The sequence below is a fragment of the Haliotis rufescens genome, unplaced genomic scaffold, assembly GCF_023055435.1.
Source record: "Haliotis rufescens isolate VD_foot unplaced genomic scaffold, xgHalRufe1.0.p SCAF_110, whole genome shotgun sequence".
In the NCBI taxonomy this organism is placed as follows: domain Eukaryota; kingdom Metazoa; phylum Mollusca; class Gastropoda; order Lepetellida; family Haliotidae; genus Haliotis; species Haliotis rufescens.
Genome location: NW_025963792.1, coordinates 570,669 through 583,092, shown reverse-complemented (window position 1 = coordinate 583,092; position 12,424 = coordinate 570,669). Strand labels below are relative to the sequence as shown.

At 38.2% G+C, this 12,424-nt stretch overlaps 1 protein-coding gene across 4 annotated transcripts in view; it reads right to left on the bottom strand.

The window, feature by feature from the left end:
* The window catches only part of LOC124112018 (serine/threonine-protein phosphatase 6 regulatory ankyrin repeat subunit B-like), a 53,736-nt gene that overhangs the window by 28,824 nt on the left and 12,488 nt on the right, over positions 1–12,424 (bottom strand). The window contains exon 1 of one of the 4 annotated variants that reach the window (XM_048393018.1): positions 10,375–10,551. The exons of 2 other annotated variants lie outside the window; for them this stretch is intronic. The gene's annotated coding sequence lies outside the window, so the exon portion shown is untranslated. Of the gene's footprint in view, positions 1–5,931; positions 6,073–10,374; positions 10,552–12,424 lie in introns of those variants that run through there. One more of the 4 variants, XM_048393021.1, reaches the window with a different exon arrangement.

Here is a 12,424-nt window from a genome sequence, read left to right as displayed (position 1 = left end):
TAAAGCTTACAGATCGGAGATTTTATATTAATAAAGAACGAACTTGTTTTTGTTGACATGATGTTTTTAATGTTGTTACCTGAAAATACCTGACACCGCCATTGGATTTTCCCACTCTTTCCCAAGAAATGGCTGTGGTTCTATTTATGATTTACATCACCCTGTTATGAGGAGCAAGATAGAAAATCGAAAATCTAGCCTTGGAACAATCGATAAGAACATGAAGGGATGTATTACCAGGCTTATTTCATTTTCATATGGAATTCATTGTCATCTAGAGATCAGTAGGTATTATTATAGCTTATATGCATATGTCTTTATGGGTAATAGGGTACACTTCAATCTGTTGATTCCGAACACATAGATATAGAAAATATTTTCAAAATGGTACCCGTTACATTCAACGTACATGATAGTATTAAGAGTGAGTGAGTTGGATTGAGCGCCGCTTTTAACAGTATTCCAGTTATATCACAGCATACCACTTCGGTGAAACCCACGAGCACGGGTATGGTGCTGACCGGGATTCGAACCCACAATCATAGGTTTCTTGCGTGCCCAAAGGACGCAACTCTGCACAGCGAATCGCGGCGCCTCACACGACTGGGCTACCCGTGCTCCTTCTTATATTAGTAACAATTAGGAACAATCAAAGTTCCTGAGAATATCCGCAATGTATACACAAATGTGAATACGTCACTGGAATGAGTGAGAACCACATTTGGAATGGAACTCGAGTCTGTGGCATGCTTAGCGAACACTTTTACTGCAAGAACACCTTTGGCAAAAAAAAAAAAACAGCGCCACTGATTCCAAAAGTTTGTTGTTTGAGACATCCAACGGACATGACCGTTGATAAATGTCATCGATCCCAATTGCGTCCATCGATGCTCATGATATTAATCACTTGATTGTCTGGTCCAGACTCGATTATTTTACAGACCGCTGTCATATAGCTGGAATATGGCTGAGTGCGGCGTTAAACAACAAATCAATCCAATCCAAATAATTATATGTGTTCCAGTGGTACATGTTAAAATCGAATATTCTGGAGTGAATCCAATGTTATAGAGTGAAACACAATGATCACCAGCTTCTCGTTGTCAATGGGACACTGTGGTTTGGCTTTACAAAAGTATTACAGATGAATAAATTATATCGTCAACTTGAACGTTGATGTGCAGTGAACATACACCACCACTTACATATTGGCCGCAAAATATATTTTGTTGTGACAACGATAGTCTCACGGTTCGTTGGCGTCTGTTGCTACGTTTCAACTGTACACACATTTCATAACATTGACTGTGAATAACCATAAACACAACACCGGAAAATATCAGGAAAGAATTATTATACATAATTCCGCTGCTGAACTGTACAAGGGGCGGTCGGGTAGCCCAGTGGTTAAAGCGTTTCCTCGTCACGCCGAAGACCCGGGTTCGATTCCCGACATGGGTACAATGTGTGAAGCCCATTTCTGGTGCCACCCACCGTGATATTGCTGGAATATTGCTAAAAGCGGCGTAAAACCATACTCACTCACTTATTAGGATATACTTTTAGCGTGTTCGCTAGTACACACTTGAATCAATGGAATAAAACTTAAGCATGTTATTTTCATGTAGGAAGAGTCCAATTAATGGAAGTATATTGATTTACTTACTTCAGTATATATCATCTGTTCAAGCTACAAAGATGTTTCAGAACAGGGAGGGGAAAAGTCCCATATAAACATCATACCACCCAAAAACCCTCAAATGTACAGCGAGTGTGTTTTGTGCATTAAAACATTTTGGACAGTGTGTAGCTCCGAAAAATGTCAGTAAAATAAGTCAGATAGCTTTGATTACAGGACATTCAAGAAATTCTTGTCTTGAGCCATGTGGTAAACACTTGACAGGAATGATAAATGGGACTTATTGTCTTTCAATGTGGGCCCAAACACGAAATGGAAAGTTCACAATTCTACTAACACAATGCAGCAGAGATTGTCCAACTGGCATACCCTCATCCTGGTTCCTGTTCATCCATGGCAATATAGAAAGAAAAGAAGGATTGAGGGAAAGTAAGTCCTCTGAACTGGTGAACATTATCCGTAGGCACTGACAAGAGAACAGTTATCACACTCTGTTATGAGTATTGAATAGGATGAAATTGCATACTCCATCAGGAACCATCATGTGAACACTGTTCAATGGGCGATATACTATAGGCATATGAATAAAAGAAATTGATAATTTGATTGTTGCTTATGTTTCATTTGCCAGCTGTGTAAATGGGGATGTTTCATGATTTTGCCTCAATGTGGGCATCTCAGGAATAAATAACACTTGTTTCCTTAGCTCTGAGAACGTCTGATGACACATTGATCTGTTTTGTCAAAGTCACAACCAGACAAAATGTTTGTATGTGGTCTAACTCTTCCTTTGGGCAGAGGTCGAAGTTGGAAAAAAGGTCGTGCGTGACCTATATATACTACATTTTCCCCTAAATTGCCTTTTCTGCAGAAATCTAAGGAACTTTTATACATATACTGGTTATATTATTTTTATATTTTTTTCAATGATATGTTGAATTCTACCAAAGGACTGCATATTTGGTTTATATGCTGGATAGCTCTTTGAAATGTTTTTGAAATATTTATCATTGATATTGAAGGTCAAATTCACACTCAAAAGTGATAACTCATGAAGGGTTGAAGTGTAAGATCAAGGCAATAGTGAAGGGGTCATTCATAAAGTATTTCTGCAATTATAACTAAAATGCCTATTTCTGGAGATATTTGTGAAGTATTAAGCCCGTAGTTATATTATTTGAATACACATATATGAGCAGTGGTTACAACTCCAGTGTCAAGTTAACCCTCAATCTCTTTTAATAAAAGAATTCACAGTAACTGAGGAAGAGCTCACTGTAGTACCATAAAACTAGGGTGAGATAAATTTCAATGAAGTTAGCATTTTGGATATAACAAGTACATGTACCGTTGCAAATAGTCGTATTATAATGTCACTGGGACCAAAGGCCCAAGTGAGCACATTGTCAATGACTTTTTCTTTTTCTCAGTACAAACTGGAAGTCTGGACACAAAATTTAAGGATATCATTATACGAGAACTGATGTTTGTTCATTAAATACCATTAACATCTGAAAAGAACAATATATGAAATTGAACAATTGTCTTCTCCAAAAATGTTTTAGGAGGATATTTACCATTAAAGTAACACAGAATATTACAACAGCTATCTGTTATGCACAGGCTAACATAATTTACCAGAAACAAGACATGAAGAAAATTTGCATCTAGATACCTTCCGGAAACCTTCCGGAAACCATCCGGAAACCTACCAGATGCCTTCAGCAACCTTCAAATTTCTTGGTATTTTCAAGATAATTTTTTTATGTGTTTCACACTTAAGTGAACGAAATGCACCCCCCAAATTTTGATATTTTTGGGGGAAGGTTTCCGGAAGGTATCCGGGCCGGATCCAAAATGGGTAGGTATCCGGGAGGTTTCCGTCTTACTTTTTTTGCTGTGGTCATTCTCGTTTGCAGTGCACCACTGAAAACTTTACTTTTATTAATGATTGTTTCTAAGTTGCAGCATGTGCGGTTAACGGTGTTAACCATGATGGCCTGTCGCCCACGACAAGGTATGTCGCAAAAGATGGAGGCTTGTCGCCCTGAGAATGTCGCAAACATGGAGGCTTATCGCGCGGAGAAATTGATGCCTGTCGCATGGAAACAGTAGCTTGTTGCTCATGATATTTTATTATCACTGATTATGGCTTGTTGCCTTTTGTAGGGCTCGTTGCCACGTATATTTGAAGCTCGTTGCGTTAATCGAGACTCGTCGTCAGTATTTGTATATTGTCAATTTATTCAATGTCATATGTTAGATATTGTGTATATCATGGATGTGAAATGACTGAGATATATGTAAATGTGATATTAAAGTTGATTTAAACGGTGTGGGGTGGTGCACTGCATAGCAATCCAGAGAGTGTTGCATTATTTGTTGTATTGGAAGGTGATATATAGGAGAATACTAATATCATAAACAAAGCTTACAGATCGGAGACTATACATTCATTAAGAACGATACTGTATTTGTTGATATGTTGTTTTTAATGGTGTTACCTGTAAATACCGAGCATCTCAATTGGTTTTCCCCATTCTCTAAACACACAATTAAAATATTTTCTTGTGTAATATTCAAGCATAAAGGGCAATACTTGAAATACCACTTGCAAAACGTCAACAATGTGAACTGTCGGGAACAATTAGCAGAACCCAGTGCCTCGCTTCACCATATCAGAAACGGCACCATTCACCCGCACCAATTTAGTGGTTTACTATAACAATATAATACTTGTCATTATTTAGGTGAAAAGATATATTCTCCATACACCACATTTTACGTTACTGATAAAGGCGAAGGATGTACTGGTTGACTGTCTGTACAACATGTGCTATAAGTTTTAAGATTGTACCGGCTTTGTCAGCGTACCTAGCAGGTTAGTTAAGGGAAGATCAGTTGAAAAAGAACGCTGTTAAGAGGCAAGGTGAAGCAAAGGCGTTTACCTCAAAACCACTCACACAATTAAAATGGATTTACTAAACAATCTAACTGCAGTTAAGAAGAATGTATTAATACCATCATACAAATAATTCATTATGACAATATGGGATTATTAATATGCAAAGTCATAATCACAAGTCGTATGATTCTCCAAATCCACATCAGACATCGTTATTTCAAAGTGGTACTGTAACCTGGGGTTACACTCCCGGTTTTTATTTTATGTCATTAATTAATAAATAATTAATAGAGAATGTTTTAATTTTTAAAAGAAAGGTAATTGGACATGTAAACTTGTTTTACTTAGTGTATATGAATGTACTCGAACTGTGTCAAACAAGGAGCGCAAGTAGCAAAGAATTTACTGTGATTAAAATATGGAAAAGACGACAAGAGACAGTATACCTGAAAGAGAAGGTATATCTCGGGTCTATGTAAGAATCAAATGATGACAGGATACAATGCGATTTATTTATGAGGGACTGGTAGAGTAAGTGTGGGAGGTAAGGCACGGGTCACGTAGTTGGAAGTTCGGGAAGTGTTCAAAGGGGGGATAAATGGTATTGGCCGAGGGAACCAGGTCCAAACCTTGTAGAAGTCACCAAGCGGATGGTTAATGAATCAATCTTGGGCTTGATAAGTTGAGTTACAAGGAGCAGACTGGTACGGGCCAGTGTAACTAGCGCTCTATGACGTCACGTTAATTAATCTTGGAAGATGGGAGAAGAAAGGTTGAGAATATAACGGGATAGAAAATCGGATATCGGACAGAACGGTTTGCGGGACAGAAATAGACAGGTCGAAGGTCATTGTGCTCCCAGTTGCAGATGTCATCATATCCCAATTACTGTAATCGATGCTCATGATGTCAATCACAGGCTTATATGGACCAGACTCGATTATTTACAGCCCACCGTCATATAGGTGGAATATTGCTGAGTGCAGCGTTAAACAACAAACACACAGACACACATTACAGATAAAACAGGGAGAGGCAACACTCGAGGCTGTGTCACATCACTTTACAAACACCACTGCCCTTCTACAACAATCATTAGTGTTTTAAAATGATTTGCCGATAAGCTACCTACTTTAACTGAAAACAGCTACTCACTTGAATCAATCAGATCATAAGCTGCACATTCATTTACATAACAAGCAATTCACCCAACTGAAATCCCCTTACCTCAAGTCAAGTCTAATTTCACCTTATATCCTGGTCAACATATATAAGTATACACCCTATACTTGAACATAATTTAGACATCCGCTGTCCTTATTAATTTACCTACGGCAGCCCAATCCCTCGTCACACTCAGTTGCGTCAGACAGAAAAATAAACTCACGGCAGATGATGATCTCACGCATGCAGTGTCAGACAGCGAGGTAGGCCTACAAGTCAGGACCTAGTGCTCCTTCAAATGAAACTGTGTTCCCATCGTACAAAAGAGTATGTTCTACTTGTTCCTATCATCAAAATGCAGAAGCTCGTTGGTGATCAAGTCTACACAAACACCTCGGTTACCAGGAAACCAAACAATCAATATAGTCACGTGTGATACATTGCGCAAGTTTCATTTTCAACCTGTGCATAATCAATTACTTCCAGGGAATAGCACAAGGCAAGTCGATGATTTTGAGTACAGGAAAAATATGTAAGAGAAATCATTAAATATGCGGGTCTGTCAAAAATACATATGTAATAATATCATAAACAAAGCTTACAGATCAGAGACTATACATTCATTAAGAACGATACTGTATTTGTTGATATGTTGTTTTTAATGGTGTAACCTGTAAATACCGAGCATCTCAATTGGTTTTCCCCATTCTTTAAACACACGATTAAAATATTTTCTTGTGTAATATTCAAGCATAAAGGGCAATACTTGAAATACCAATTGCAAAACGTCAACAATGTGAACTGTCGGGAACAATTAGCAGAACCCAGTGCCTCGCTTCACCATATCAGAAACGGCACCATTCACCCGCACCAATTTAGTGGTTTACTATAACAATATAATACTTGTCATTATTTAGGTGAAAAGATATATTCTCTATACACCACATTTTACGTTACTGATAAAGGCGAAGGATGTACTGGTTGACTGTCTGTACAACATGTGCTATAAGTTTTAAGATTGTACCGGCTTTGTCAGCGTACCTAGCAGGTTAGTTAAGGGAAGATCAGTTGAAAAAAACGCTGTTAAGAGGCAAGGTGAAGCAAAGGCGTTACCTCAAAACCACTCGCACATTTAAAATGGATTTACTAAACAATCTAACTGCAGTTAAGAAGAATGTATTAATACCACAATACAAATAATTCATTACAACAATATGGCATTATTAATATGCAAAGTCATAATCACAAGTCGTATGATTCTCCAAATCCACATCAGACATCGTTATTTCAAAATGGTACTGTAACCTAGGGTTACACTCCCGGTTTTTATTTTATGTCATTAATAAATAATTAATGGAGAATGTTTTAATTTTAAAAGAAAGGTAATTGGACATGTAAACTTGTTTTACTTAGTGTACATGAATGTACTCGAGCTGTGTCAAACTAGGAGCGCAAGTAGCAAAGAAATTACTGTGATTAAAATATGGAAAAGACGACAAGAGACAGTATACCTGAAAGAGAAGGTATATCTCGGGTCTATGTAAGAATCAAATGATGACAGGATACAATGCGATATATTTACGAGGGACTGGTAGAGTAAGTGTGGGAAGTAAGGCACGGATCGCGTAGTTGGTAGTTTGGGAAGTGTTCAAAGGGGGGATAAATGGTATTGGCCGAGGGAACCAGGTCCAAACCTTGTAGAAGTCACCAAGCGGATGGTTAATGAATCAATCTTGGGCTTGATAAGTTGAGTTACAAGGAGCAGACTGGTACGGGCCAGTGTAACTGGCGCTCTATGACGTCACGTTAATTAAGATGGGAGAAGAAAGGTTGAGAATATAACGGGATAGAAAATCGGATATCGGACAGAACGGTTTGCGGGACAGAAATAGACAGGTCGAAGGTCATTGTGCTCCCAGTTGCAGATGTCATCATATCCCAATTACTGTAATCGATGCTCATGATGTCAATCACAGGCTTGTATGGACCAGACTCGATTATTTACAGCCCACCGTCATATAGGTGGAATATTGCTGAGTGCAGCGTTAAACAACAAACACACAGACACACATTACAGATAAAACAGGGAGAGGCAACACTCGAGGCTGTGTCACATCACTTTACAAACACCACTGCCCTTCTACAACAATCATTAGTGTTTTAAAATGATTTGCCGATAAGCTACCTACTTTCACTGAAAACAGCTACTCACTTGAATCAACCAGATCATAAGCTGTACATTCATTTACATAACAAGCAATTCACCCAACTGAAATCCCCTTACCTCAAGTCAAGTCTAATTTCACCTTATATCCTGGTCAACATGTATAAGTATACACCCTATACTTGAACATACTTTAAACATCCGCTGTCCTTATTAATTTACCTACGGTAGCCAAATTCCTCGTCGCACACAGTTGCATCAGACAGAAAAATAAACTCACGGCAGATGATGATCTCACGCATGCAGTGTCAGACAGCGAGGTAGGCCTACAAGTCAGGACCTAGTGCTCCTTCAAATGAAACTGTGTTCCCATCGTACAAAAGAGTATGTTCTACTTGTTCCTATCATCAAAATGCAGAAGCTCGTTGGTGATCAAGTCTACACAAACACCTCGGTTACCAGGAAACCAAACAATCAATATAGTCACGTGTGATACATTGCGCAAGTTTCATTTTCAACCTGTGCATAATCAATTACTTCCAGGGAATAGCACAAGGCAAGTCGATGATTTTGAGTACAGGAAAAATATGTAAGAGAAATCATTAAATATGCGGGTCTGTCAAAAATACATATGTAATAATATCATAAACAAAGCTTACAGATCAGAGACTATACATTCATTAAGAACGATACTGTATTTGTTGATATGTTGTTTTTAATGGTGTAACCTGTAAATACCGAGCATCTCAATTGGTTTTCCCCATTCTTTAAACACACGATTAAAATATTTTCTTGTGTAATATTCAAGCATAAAGGGCAATACTTGAAATAGCAATTGCAAAACGTCAACAATGTGAACTGTCGGGAACAATTAGCAGAACCCAGTGCCTCGCTTCACCATATCAGAAACGGCACCATTCACCCGCACCAATTTAGTGGTTTACTATAACAATATAATACTTGTCATTATTTAGGTGAAAAGATATATTCTCCATACACCACATTTTACGTTACTGATAAAGGCGAAGGATGTACTGGTTGACTGTCTGTACAACATGTGCTATAAGTTTTAAGATTGTACCGGCTTTGTCAGCGTACCTAGCAGGTTAGTTAAGGGAAGATCAGTTGAAAAAGAACGCTGTTAAGAGGCAAGGTGAAGCAAAGGCGTTACCTCAAAACCACTCGCACAATTAAAATGGATTTACTAAACAATCTAACTGCAGTTAAGAAGAATGTATTAATACCACAATACAAATAATTCATTACAACAATATGGCATTATTAATATGCAAAGTCATAATCACAAGTCGTATGATTCTCCAAATCCACATCAGACATCGTTATTTCAAAATGGTACTGTAACCTAGGGTTACACTCCCGGTTTTTATTTTATGTCATTAATAAATAATTAATGGAGAATGTTTTAATTTTAAAAGAAAGGTAATTGGACATGTAAACTTGTTTTACTTAGTGTACATGAATGTACTCGAGCTGTGTCAAACTAGGAGCGCAAGTAGCAAAGAAATTACTGTGATTAAAATATGGAAAAGACGACAAGAGACAGTATACCTGAAAGAGAAGGTATATCTCGGGTCTATGTAAGAATCAAATGATGACAGGATACAATGCGATATATTTACGAGGGACTGGTAGAGTAAGTGTGGGAAGTAAGGCACGGATCGCGTAGTTGGTAGTTTGGGAAGTGTTCAAAGGGGGGATAAATGGTATTGGCCGAGGGAACCAGGTCCAAACCTTGTAGAAGTCACCAAGCGGATGGTTAATGAATCAATCTTGGGCTTGATAAGTTGAGTTACAAGGAGCAGACTGGTACGGGCCAGTGTAACTGGCGCTCTATGACGTCACGTTAATTAAGATGGGAGAAGAAAGGTTGAGAATATAACGGGATAGAAAATCGGATATCGGACAGAACGGTTTGCGGGACAGAAATAGACAGGTCGAAGGTCATTGTGCTCCCAGTTGCAGATGTCATCATATCCCAATTACTGTAATCGATGCTCATGATGTCAATCACAGGCTTATATGGACCAGACTCGATTATTTACAGCCCACCGTCATATAGGTGGAATATTGCTGAGTGCAGCGTTAAACAACAAACACACAGACACACATTACAGATAAAACAGGGAGAGGCAACACTCGAGGCTGTGTCACATCACTTTACAAACACCACTGCCCTTCTACAACAATCATTAGTGTTTTAAAATGATTTGCCGATAGGCTACCTACTTTCACTGAAAACAGCTACTCACTTGAATCAACCAGATCATAAGCTGTACATTCATTTACATAACAAGCAATTCACCCAACTGAAATCCCCTTACCTCAAGTCAAGTCTAATTTCACCTTATATCCTGGTCAACATATATAAGTATACACCCTATACTTGAACATACTTTAAACATCCGCTGTCCTTATTAATTTACCTACGGTAGCCAAATTCCTCATCGCACACAGTTGCGTCAGACAGAAAAATAAACTCACGGCAACTGATGATCTCAAGCAGGCAGTGTCAGACACCGGGGTAGGCCTACAAGTCAGGACCTAGTGCTCCTTCAAGTGAAACTGTGTTCCCATCGTACAACAGAGTATGTTCTAGTTGTTCCTATCCACAAAATGTAGAAGCTCGTTGGTGATCAAGTCTACACAAACACTTCGGTTACCAGGAAACCAAACAATCAATATAGTCACGTGTGATACATTGCGCAAGTTTCATTGTCAACCTGTGCATAATCAATTACTTCCAGGGAATAGCACAAGGCAAGTCGATGATTTTGAGTACAGGGAAATTATGTAAAAGAAATCATTAAATATGCGGGTCTGTCAAAAATACATATGTAATAATATCATAAACAAAGCTTACAGATCAGAGACTATACATTCATTAAGAACGATACTGTATTTGTTGAAATGTTGTTTTTAATGGTGTAACCTGTAAATACCAAGCATCTCAATTGGTTTTCCACATTCTTTAAACACACAATTAAAATAATTTCTTGTGTAATATTCAAGCATAAAGGGCAATACTTGAAATACCAATTGCAAAACGTCAACAATGTGAACTGTCGGGAACAATTAGCAGAACCCAGTGCCTCGCTTCACCATATCAGAAACGGCACCATATACCCGCACCAATTTAGTGGTTTACTATAACAATATAAGACATGTCATTGTTTAGGTGAAAAGATATATTCACCATACACCACATTTTACGTTACTGATAAAGGCGAAGGGTGTACTGGTTTACTGTCTGTACAAGATGCGCTGTAAGTTTTAAGATTGTACCGGCTTTGTCAGCGTACCTAGCAGGTTAGTTAAGGGAAGATCAGTTGAAAAAGAACGCTGTTAAGAGGCAAGGTGAAGCAAAGGCGTTTACCTCAAAACCACTCACACAATTTAAATGGATTTACTAAACAATCTAACTGCAGTTAAGAAGAATGTATTAATACCACAATACAAATAATTCATTATGACAATATCGCATTATTAATATGCAAAGTCATAATCACAAGTCGTATGATTCTCCAAATCCACATCAGACATCGTTATTTCAAAATGGTACTGTAACCTGGGGTTACACTCCCGGTTTTTATTTTATGTCATTAATAAATAATTAATGGAGAATGTTTTAATTTTTAAAAGAAACGTAATTGGACATATATGTGCATATGTGTACATTAGTGTATATGAATGTACTCGAGCTGTGTCAAACTAGGAGCGCAAGTAGCAAAGTATTTACTGTGATTAAAATATGGAAAAGACGACAAGAGACAGTATACCTGAAAGAGAAGGTATATCTCGGGTCTATGTAAGAATCAAATGATGACAGGATACAATGCGATTTATTTACGAGGGACTGGTAGAGTAAGTGTGGGAAGTAAGGCACGGGTGGCGTAGTTGGTAGTTTGGGAAGTGTTCAAAGGGGGGATAAATGGTATTGGCCGAGGGAACTAGGTCCAAACCTTGTAGAAGTCACCAAGCGGATGGTTAATTAATCAATCTTGGCTTTATAAAAAGTTGTGTTACAAGGAGCAGACTGGTACGGGCCAGTGTAAATAGCGCTCTATGACGTCACGTTAATTAATCTTGGAAGATGGGAGAGGAAAGGTTGACAATATAACGGGATGGAAAATCGGATATTGGAAAGAACGGTTTGCGGGACAGAAATAGACAGGTCGAAGGTCATTGTGCTCCCAGTTGCAGATGTCATCATATCCCAATTACTGTAATCGATGCTCATGATGTCAATCACAGGCATGTATGGACCAGACTTGATTATTTGCTGACCACCGTCATATAGGTGGAATATTGCTGAGTGCAGCGTTAAACAACAAACAAACAGACACACATTACAGATAAAATAGGGAGGCAACACTCGAGGCTGTGTCTTACAACTTACAAACACCACTGCCCTTCTACAACAATCACAAGTGTTTTAAAATGATTTGCCGATAAGCTACCTACTTTAACTGAAAACAGCTACTCACTTGAATCAATCAGATCATAAGCTGTACATTCATTTACATAACAAGCA